Genomic DNA, 10,954 nt, shown 5'->3' on the forward strand with positions numbered 1-10,954 from the left:
TTTAGTTTTGCTTAAAGATATCTGCAATTTTGACGAATTGTCAGTAGGTCAATCAAAATATGAATTATTTAAAAGCAAATTATTATCATTTGTTTTATAATTCGATATATTATTTATTCAATAAAATTCGATAAATATAAAAATAATAAATTATTCAGAATTTTATTCTAATATAATTATTTAAATGACTAATTATCTTTATTAAATTCCTAATGTATGAAATAATACACAATAGCAAAATTATATATTTATATTTTATATAAAAATTTTGTATATAATTATGAAAAAATTATTACTAAAAGTCTATGGAAACTTATTCATGCTTTTTGGAGAAAGTCATAGTGTATTGATGAAGAGTGTAAGGATCATACCTCATATCCTAATGTCTTTATATCAAAAACACCTTAGATTTTTCATAACTAGAATTATAAAAACTACCTGCGTCAGAGGTTGGCTATTAACATAATAAAGAGCAATTATCTCAGCTTTATCCTATAAATGAACGAGATCCCGTGAATGATCATCTATGCTTGGAATACGCTTAGACTACTCGGCTCAACAAACAATATAAACACTGCCAACCAAAACATGTCCCATCTGCCCTTAGGGGTTTCGCTATCGAATAAGATAATGTTAGCTAAAAAAAAGGTAATTTTGGAAATAATTTTAAATTTTTTTTTGAACCCTCTGAAATTGTAAAGATTAGTGATGGCCCTATGAATATTAATTGAAGTCTTATCCTCTGACTTAGGGAAATGCACGTGATATTTTCAACTAAAATAAATACCTTTGGAAATAATATTGTTAGAGATTAGAAATTATTTAAACTATGGAGAAATTTAAGAAAACCAGTGTACCATTAGTATTGGATGGAATGATAATTCGAAAGTGTTATCCATATTGATTGTATTAAAAATTTATATAAAATATAAAATGTCAATATTGTCTCAAATAAATGTAATATCAATAAATATTACCATTTCAAAATATATTTTAATTTTTTTTAAATATACAAATGATCTTATTTTAATACCCTTAATGCTACGTTGCAAATATACGACAATTGAGTTTCTAGTTTAGGAAATTCTTATCACCAATTTCTTCTTTTAGGATTTATTAGTTAAACTATAATATAAATTAAACATTTTCAGCGGCTGAAGGCTGACCTTTAATGAGCTAAAAAAGTTAATTTTATATTTTTAAAATGTATAAAAGTATTTAAAATACCACAAAAGCATTTAGTGAGAAGGGTAAATTTCAATTAAAATACTTTGTCATTTAGGTCACCTGTGATTGGTCTTCGCTTTCGTATAATAGTTAATTTTTTTAAACATGAGGTCTGAATGAGCCAATTAGTGTAGAAAACTATGAGAATAAAGAAAGATTGTATAGGTTGCTAGATTTATTGGTTTTAAATTCTATGTCCCAGGATGGAGCTAAAAAAAGAGGAAAAGGTGTACGCAAATAGAGATGGGTATATTTAATTCCAAAAGCGTAAGGTCACCCCATTGGGTATAGTAAGATTGTCGGTCGATAAAGTTTGAAGGTTACAGTGAGGAAGGAATATTCGTTTACGATCTACTAATGATCGAATTGATTCATTTAATAATAAACTTAATTTAAAAAAATATATATTAACATATTTTAGAAAAATCATTCACAAATAAACTTCTTCATTCAAAAACCCTAAAAATATATGATTTGGAAAAGTATATTATAACTGATGATTCACCAGCAGTCGCTATTGTCTATATTAACACAATGGTTCTTATAGCTACTGAAACTATAACCTTAAATGATGGGATAAAGAGAATATGATTAACAAATTTCTATCGTATTCAAACAGCACCCAATATATTTTTTTAAATTCATAAATTAATTTTTCTAATTTAATGCATTTGTTTTCATAATAAATGCTTTCTATTATATTCATTTCTTTAATATATCTCTATAACCTACTTTATACCTTGCAATCATTCTGGCGATTTGTGTATTTTTTTACGGAAATAATCAGTTATTAAAATTTTTTTTTAACAAGTTAACGATAATTTGGTAATTATTTAAAAAGTTTTTTATTGTAAAATTGGTTATGATATTTTATACATTTTTTTAGAAAATAAATTTATTAAAAAAGATAATGTAAATAATTCTTCAAGTCTTATCCTCAATATATTAACAATTCAACATATTTTATTATGTTTTTAGAAGTTCCATGAAGTTGGCCTTACCATGTTTTATTATAATATATTTATAGACTGGATTGAGGCTTGATTTATTTTGTTTTCAATTTCATTTGTGCAATTACCATCTTTGAGTTATTCTAGAATTAAAAAGTAGGTTCAACTTCACAGTAGCTCTACTATTTTTGATTTAATTCAAAAAATTGTAAAATATGATAGAAAATAATTTGTGCGATTTGGCAGCTATGCAGTTACAATTTTCGAATTATTTCAATCTAAAAATTTTGAGGGAAAAGTTAGTTTTGATTAGTAGTATTTCATTTGTTTTTTATCTTGATTAGTTTCTAAGAAAATTAGACAAGAAGTAGATTTAAACAACTCAAAAACTATCATAAACTAAAACAGTTTTATTAAAAAAAATTGTAAGGAACAGTTTATAAATTTGTTTGTGAAAATATAAAATGAAACCTTTCATTTGATTGTTGTAGGCGCTGGTCACGGACATGATGATAGAATTGGTGCTGATTATGTTTCGAACATTAAACCCGTCTTCACAATGAATTGTAATTTCATCCGGTTTAGCTATTATTTCAAAATTTTTACGGCGAATAGGAATTTCGACTATAACATTATTTATCGATATCTATTTAAATGAAATGATATAAATATGTGAATACAAAAACCAAATTTTAATAGAATATGGAATATATATAATATATGCATACTTTATGATCGGGGCCTATATGAATCAAGTGCTCATTTCCAATCTGAACAATAATATCGAGATTTTCATTTTCTGCTTGAGAAACCAACACTTTAAGTCTATTAGCCTTTTCTTGAACTAACACATGTTGACATTTTAAATGCCCGACCGAGTATAACTCCTTATCCCACGTTAAGATTTGGGTACCATTAATCAAAGAGGCAATGTTCTATAAATATTTCATACATTATAATATGTATGTATTAGTTTAAAAGGATTTTTTAAAAAAATATGTTTTGTTACTTCGAAGTACAACGGATTTTTCTGCATCAGAAAATCGTAATTGGCATAAGCATTAGAAAATAGAGGGAATCCCATGGATGATTTTACTCCTTCCCAAATCTAATCACATCATTATTAAGTATATAAATATCTTCGTATATATTTTTAAAATATTTAATACGTTAATCTATTAATAATTCAAGAAAGAAATAAGGCACAAATATAATACACTAAATTATACTTTAATAATTGCGGGTAATCCAATGAAATCAATCATATCGGGAGAATGCGCGAACGAATTCCACCTAAAGGGTAAGGTTAACTCTATCTGGATTTCCCCTTTCACATTATCCCACACAGTCACTTTCGGTAAATGGTAATTGGTTATGATAGGAGTACTTTTGATCAAAAATCCAAGATACTTATTCAGGTGAGATTGGTCAGACCTCAATTTATCTCTGTAATTTTTGTTAGAATAATAACTGTCCCTAAAGGTTTGGTAGTATTTTCTACCCTCGAAATTTTCAACATTCGAATCTGTAACCTCGATTAACGAATTATCTTCTTCGTTTTCATCGACAAATCCACTAGGGATATTTATTAATGCGAAAGATATAATCCTTGACAAATGATTCAATGAATAAGAATCCTGTTGTTCATTATTATTTTTACTGTTAAAGAAATATGAGGATATCGAAGATTGACTATTATCGCTATCACTATTTGAAAATAGGTTTAACAGACTCTGACTCAAACTTTTCTTCGAATTTCTGCTACTGAAACTAGATTGGGACAATATAAGCAAGCTTCTCAACCTAATCGATCAATTTAAATCAAATATAAGCGAAAATTATTTTTTTTAAAATGAAATAAATATATATACAATAAAATTTTATCCACCTGTAATTCAAATAGTTTTGCAAATCGTTGATGTCGTACAAATTATTATATATATTCTTCAACTTTTTCATCATGCTGTTCCATAAGTAATCTATTTTGTATTTCAGCGATCTGTGACTGGCCAAGATCACGAACATATATCTCTGGATCTGGATCAATTCACCCGCAACATCAGGAAATATTTGTAATATTATAATCACGGGATTATCCTCGTTCGCCTTCTTTTTACTATTATAACGTTCCTTATTGTAGGATGATTTTTGTTGGAAATTTTTCTGAAAGAAATGGTCTGTCTCAAAATTATTATTAATAGCGGCGTTACTTCTAGTATTATAGTAGTTTCTACTATAATAATTATAATAATGTTTAACGTGTCGATAAAGTTGATATAAAACACCTTGTCCTTCGTTCTCGTTATTTTGCCCAATTTCATCAGTAGTTTCATCAATTATTCTCAAACCATTTTCAGGTGTTAATTTTGATTCTATATCCTTTATCAAATCAATCACGCCTTCCGTGATCATGTCCATAATGTTTTCTTGGGACTTGCCAACAATATCCTTTATTTTATCAACTATAGGTGTGACCCATTTGAAATGAAAGTGAACGTGCCGAGAATTATTGAGAACCGCAACCACACTAATTCCCGGATTTTGAAAATAATCTAGTTCAATATTTCGATCTTGGCTTTGTTGATGACGGGTTAATTGTGGGTCGATCAAATATAGATCAGCCACCATCTTGTCATCTTCCTCGACGGCAGCTCTCAAATACAATTTATCTGCGTACTTTTATATAAACCATTAAATAAAATAGATATTTATTTTTAGATCACTATTGCATAGAATGAAAAATATAAGGTAATTTATTACATAAATTTTTTAAAAGCTTTCTGCTTAATACATTGGATTAAAAAATAATTTTTTTTTAGGGATTTGATTATGGATATAAGCATAAACTAATATGATAATTTCATACCTTTATATTGAAAGCTCTCTCATTCAGATTCAAATTTATAACGGATAACGTTGAATTTTGTGGTTGCATAGGATTTCCCGTTTGAATGATTGCCATGATATTGGGTCTCTTGGTGTTCAAAAAGATTTTTAGAGTTAAGGCACTATTGGCCACATTTATTACCGTTAAATGAATATCGCGTTCAGGGTCATTAACGTATTTAAGTTCCACCATCCTGAAGTTCCCATCGTTCATTAGGTAAGAGGACACTGATTTTAGGTCTTGATAATTTTTTCCCATAGCCAAATACCCATCAACGTGCCAATCTAATTTAGAGTTCGGTTTTGAGATTTGTAACTTCCATGTTACATTTGTTAGATGCATGCGGGAGACATCCTATTATAGGAAAAATTAAATATTTTATACTTTAGGGTTAGGGTTAACCTTTAAAATTTAAACTTACGTCAAGTTTTAGGTCAACTTCAAAATATTTGGTGCTCGGATAAAAGACTTTAGAATGAAATCCTACCAGAGTATTTTTATCGTTGAACGCCAGTTTCGATTCAAGGTTTATAGAATTCAGCTTTGGGTAGGAAATGGACGTTTTTATGTCATAAATGGAATATTTAAATCTCGGGTTAAATTCAGCAGACCCATGTCCTTTTGAATTGGGATTTGATATGGTAGAAATGGATTTTATGGTTATAAAACTTTTTGAGTCATGGTCATAATTTGGGTAAAAATAAATTATTGTGTCAGCGTATTTGGGATCCTCCTTTTTCTAAGTACATATAATGTAATAAATTTAGGGATATAAATAGGGAAAACGCAATTATCCACAATATCTTTCTATTGATTAGTCATAAATATCTCAAAGTTGAAGGTTTTTAATATATATACATATACTATAAAAACTGATATTCAATATATTAAAATTAATTGAGTCATTCAATAAAAAATTTCAAGAAATATGTGTGATTTAAGCACAAATTGTAAATAAACATTTTTCTGGATTTAATCAGAATATTTTGTTAAAATCATAAAAACAACTTTAGCATTAATATGATTCAGACTTCTAAAAGTTGATTCAGGCATAAAAAATTTGGCTAAAATTGATTCACATTTTTGGATTACCATTTTTTTATATTTTCTCCGATCTGATATAAAATGATTTAAAGGGCTTCATACTTTTTGCCTATTAAAAACAATTTACATTGAATATAATATATATAAACTTTAAAACAATGAAATTTTTAAATTAAAATTATGGCCACATATAATGGATGAGGAGGGGTATGTTGCCACCTTTACAAGTTTATCTGGTGGCCAGACATTTTAAAACTGTGTATAAAAAGGATATAATATCATTTTTTTATAATTGATACCTCATTCAGTTTATGAACTATGTTGACCATATACGTTTTATCTGTTAGTTGAACTTTCAAGGAAGAATTAATGTACAGTTCATTATTCAAATTGAAGTCTATTTCGAATCTCCTTTTCATGTGAGGCGTGATGAGCGTATTCCAGTTAAAATAAAACTCATTTTTAGTATTGCTAAACATGAGGCCATATTGCAGGGTGTAAGTGCCAATTATAAATTTGACGCTCGTTTCGAATTTCAGCGGCAGATGTAAATCTGTAAGCTCACTCAACTGATAATTCGGTCGATCCAAGACATACTGCTCATTATTCAGATATTGTTTCAAAGCCTATAAAAATTATCCATATAACTAAAAAAGCAAGATTAAACCTGAATAGTTGGATAAGTTGTTTTAACGTAAACTTTGTTTCCATTGTAATAATAACTAAAGAGAACGAATATATTGTGAGCGCGATTTATTTGAAAGTCGATGTTGAGATTTTTATATGTTTGAGATTGAGCCTTAATTCCCACTAAAAATTATAGAAAAAAGTAAAAAAAATATTTAAAAAGAATAAGTGTAGATTAGTACTTTGGAAATTAGGTTTGGTTTGCCACACGATTTTAAATGACACCTTTTTCTCTATTATATATAAAATATTGATAATTATTAAAATTTTAAGATCATAATAATTTTTTTTAAGCTTTCAACCTTTATTATTATGATCATACATTACCACATCCGAATTATGAAGCCATTGACTTTTAACCTTCTCGCTTCTTATGGATAAACGAACGACTGTAAAATTATCGATAGTGCTTGTGGCATTTACCTAATTGTTGTAGTAAAATTCGTTTAATTAGTAAATAACTTTATACTACATCTCATAAAGGTAAAATATAATTATTAAATATACGTTAGCAATAATAGCCTTGTCGGGATTGTACGTGCCGCCTAGAGTGCCAATTAGTTTGTGATTATTGTGGGTCATCTTTAATTTCCCAAGTAAAATAGAACCCTGAACCGTGACATCTACTAACATATCCAAATCTTTCAAGTTTTCCCAAGGGGTTGTGCTAGTGAGGGTCAAGGAAATACCTTTATCCTCATTCCTTTGTAATCAAATTTATACATTGCCAATATTATGTTATTTAAAAATAATATTTTAGTCACCTATCCCATATCTTATGGCGATAATACAGTTTGTATTGTTGGCCGGCTAAATCTTCGATGTTAGTGTCTAACTTCGTCTCATAAATATCTTTGGCATGATAGATATTAAAAATGAGGTGATTCTTATTTGTGGAAGATTCTATTTGACGATCTTGTTGATTATCTCTATGAGGCTTATCTGACCCTAAAACACTGTTTTCGACGACAATCGTAAAGTTTTTAAAGTCCATGTTTTTTCTGTATGCCATTTCAACATTGTAGTATCCGTAGCCATGTCCGATGTCATATTTTAATTTACCTCTAAAAATTATAAAAGATTATATATTAAAAAGTTTATTTTGTTGAAAAAATACATAATACTTGAAATTTTGATTTTTATGATACAATATCTCGTATTCTGCGTATAGTGGAGATCTAGTAGAGCCCTTAGACCAAGAAAAGAAATTTTGTACATTTTCTATGTAAGAATTCTTTTGTGATTCTTGGTTATTTGTCGTTGAATATTTCTCGAATCTACCCGTGCTCCTTATCTTGTCATCGATGTCCTTATCCAAATCCAATCTTAATATGATTTTGTCATCGGGAAATCTTCTAGCATCGTACTCTATATTCATATCTACGTGAGCATCAATTCCCATTTTTCCTTCTTCGTCATATGGCTTGTTTTGCATATTACTTTTATCGAGCTTCACTTTGATGTTACCGTTTGCTATAATTTTGCGACCTTCAGAAGAATCAGATTCAAAAACGATTCTGGATCTGTGTTCTTTTCCAATATTATTACCATAATCAGTTGCTGATGACGTCTCATTGCGTATTATCAAGCTAATATTTTTCCATGAGTCCTTGTCCTGAAAATTAGTCAAAAAATCGTAGGATTTTATTCCTCGTGTCAAAGATCCGTCCGAAGATTCTATAAAAAAGTATATAATTATGAAATTGAAAAAAAGACTAGACTTGTATCCAAGTTAGACAATAAAGATATCTTATAATTCAATGGGGAGAATTGGGTTGATTCTATTGAGGATAAGTATTTAAAGGAATGCTTTACGTTTTGACGATCGTAATAAATGTATTTCTTTATCACGAACCTTGCAAAAAAGATTTAAAAAATCATTAAAATTATTCTATTAAACTTCTCGTTTTTATGTTTATTGGTCGAATAATATGACACAAATTTGGTATCGTAACTTCTTAGCGTATAAGTGGATACAGCGTCGAATTTCAAATCGATTTCCGATGTATATAAAACACCCGAATACTTAGTCACGTGTTGCCAATCTTTTTAAAAAAACTAGATAAAAAATATCTAGCGTAATGGTAACCTGGATTATAGGGTTTCGTATAAGTGTTATCACCAGTAGATGTCCAATTGACAGAAAATAAGGTGTCTTGCTTATCAGGGTTAACGAATTTGAAATAAAAATTTTTAGATTTATATTCATCCCTAACATTGAAACGAGTATCGTAAGAAGTTGTTATAGTACGTATCTTTTTTTGAAGAGTATCATCTATTATAACATGTGCGTTCATATTTTCGTTATCCATCTCAATTTTTCCTAAACCATTATCTTTTTAGAGAAAAAATATAATAGCAAGATTACCAGTAACATCGGCATTTAGAGCTTGTGACTTAATTTGAGATTTCAAAGTATAATCATCTTTGTCCACTACAGCTTCTATATCCATTTGCCTGTCTATCGATGCACCAGGAGTGTTAAAATATACTTTTATATGATATTTGGCATCATCCTTTGAATTGTTTATACATCCAAATAAAGAATTATAATAAATTTTATTTAATACTTTAGAGAAGGTAAAACAAAAAAAAACCTTTTTTGAAGTTTTGATAGTTATATCGTAATGTTTGATAGTGCTATCCGTTTTTTCTAACGTTACTTTGGCTCCAAACATACCAGTAGGAAACTTATTATTATCCTCAGAAAATGCTTTGAGCACAGACGATGGATAAGAAATAGAGGTACAAGATTTGATTCCTAAAGTCTTGTGCCATCTGTCACTCATACAATAGGTTTTTCTTTGTTCGTGAGAGTCGAATATTTTTTCCCCGTTGGATAATAAAAAAATTTCATTCCTAAAATTAAAATTTTAAAAACTTCAACATATCCAATATCTAGTTTTACTCGGAGGTTAAAATATCTTGTTTCTTATCAGGGAGGTCTAATTTAGCCTTTACACCAATGGAGGCACTGACCTGTATATTACCAGAAACATCGGTATTTGTTAGTATGGTGGACGAAAATCCCACACCATTATTGTTAACTCCAGATAAAGATACTGTTAAATGGGTTGTCAAAGCCACGCTAAAAAAGGAAAAAGGAGTATGTATTTATATTAAATTATATTTGTATATTAATAAAACCTTGGTTTAATTCGACCATTTAGACTAATTGCGGAAGAGCTTAGTAAGTTATTCATATCAATATTGCCCCTAACATCCATATTAGTTACTATTGTAGAACGTACGGTGACGTTCAAAGGGATACCTACCCCCGTTGGTATGTAAGCGGTCGAATCTATTAATATCGCCGATTCGGTAAAGCTATAACTCTTTTTATTCAAAAAATAAGAATGTTTGAGGTATTTTTATGGATTTAAAATACAATTATTTATATACTTTTGGTTTGGTTAGGTACGAAAATTTTTGAATCAAGTCGAAAGGGTTATTGATCATATGCTTAATATTTTCACCCAAGATATTCACGAACGCTATTTCATTGCCTTGAATTTTTAGGCTTCCAATTGCTTTCAACTTTTCAAAACGAGGATCGGTTATTAACTTGATAATTTTTGCTATAACGCTATATTCCATTTCTGGTCCCGCATTATTAATATTATTATGGTCTTGTTCATAATTAGAAGGATTAGAATATTTGGTAGGCTGATTAGGATTTCGTATATTATCTTGTTGGTAGTTGATTTCCTCATGTTCATAGCTAGGTTTTTTTGTGTTTGATATAAAACATTATAAATTTTTACATAATTTATTATAACCATAATAACAATTTTATATCTAAAATTCTTTAAATATTTATTAAAAAATAAAATATATTTTTAAAATCGATAAAGAGAGGGAATTTTAGCGAATCATGGAGCGAGCGCACAAGTCCAATTTATTTTTTACAAAATAAATATAAGATTTGAAATTTAATCCTATGATAGATATTTATGATATACACCTTTAACATTATGTAATATTTGACTTGTGTTAACTCATTTAAATTTTATAATCAAAAATATGTTATGACGAAAATGTAAAAAAATTTATTTCCTGTTATTTCCTCTGGTATTTCACAAAAAAAATTAAGTACGCTTTATAATGTGTAAAATGAAAGCTTTAATCATCCTCTATTCATGTTGGTAACACTATCGAT

At 28.5% G+C, this 10,954-nt stretch overlaps 1 long non-coding RNA gene across 1 annotated transcript; it reads right to left on the minus strand.

Moving 5' to 3' along the window:
* Nucleotides 1-7,130: 7,130 nt before the first annotated feature.
* LOC135931287 (uncharacterized) lies at nucleotides 7,131-7,686 on the minus strand. The gene is made up of 3 exons (XR_010573000.1): nucleotides 7,560-7,686; nucleotides 7,303-7,498; nucleotides 7,131-7,218 (listed from the first exon to the last, which is right to left on the minus strand). It is a non-coding gene; the product is annotated as an uncharacterized LOC135931287 (long non-coding RNA).
* Between the last annotated feature and the right edge of the window lie 3,268 nt (nucleotides 7,687-10,954).

This window comes from Gordionus sp. m RMFG-2023, chromosome 1 (genome assembly GCF_954871325.1).
Source record: "Gordionus sp. m RMFG-2023 chromosome 1, tfGorSpeb1-WG-v2, whole genome shotgun sequence".
NCBI lineage: Eukaryota > Metazoa > Nematomorpha > Gordioida > Chordodea > Parachordodidae > Gordionus > Gordionus sp. m RMFG-2023.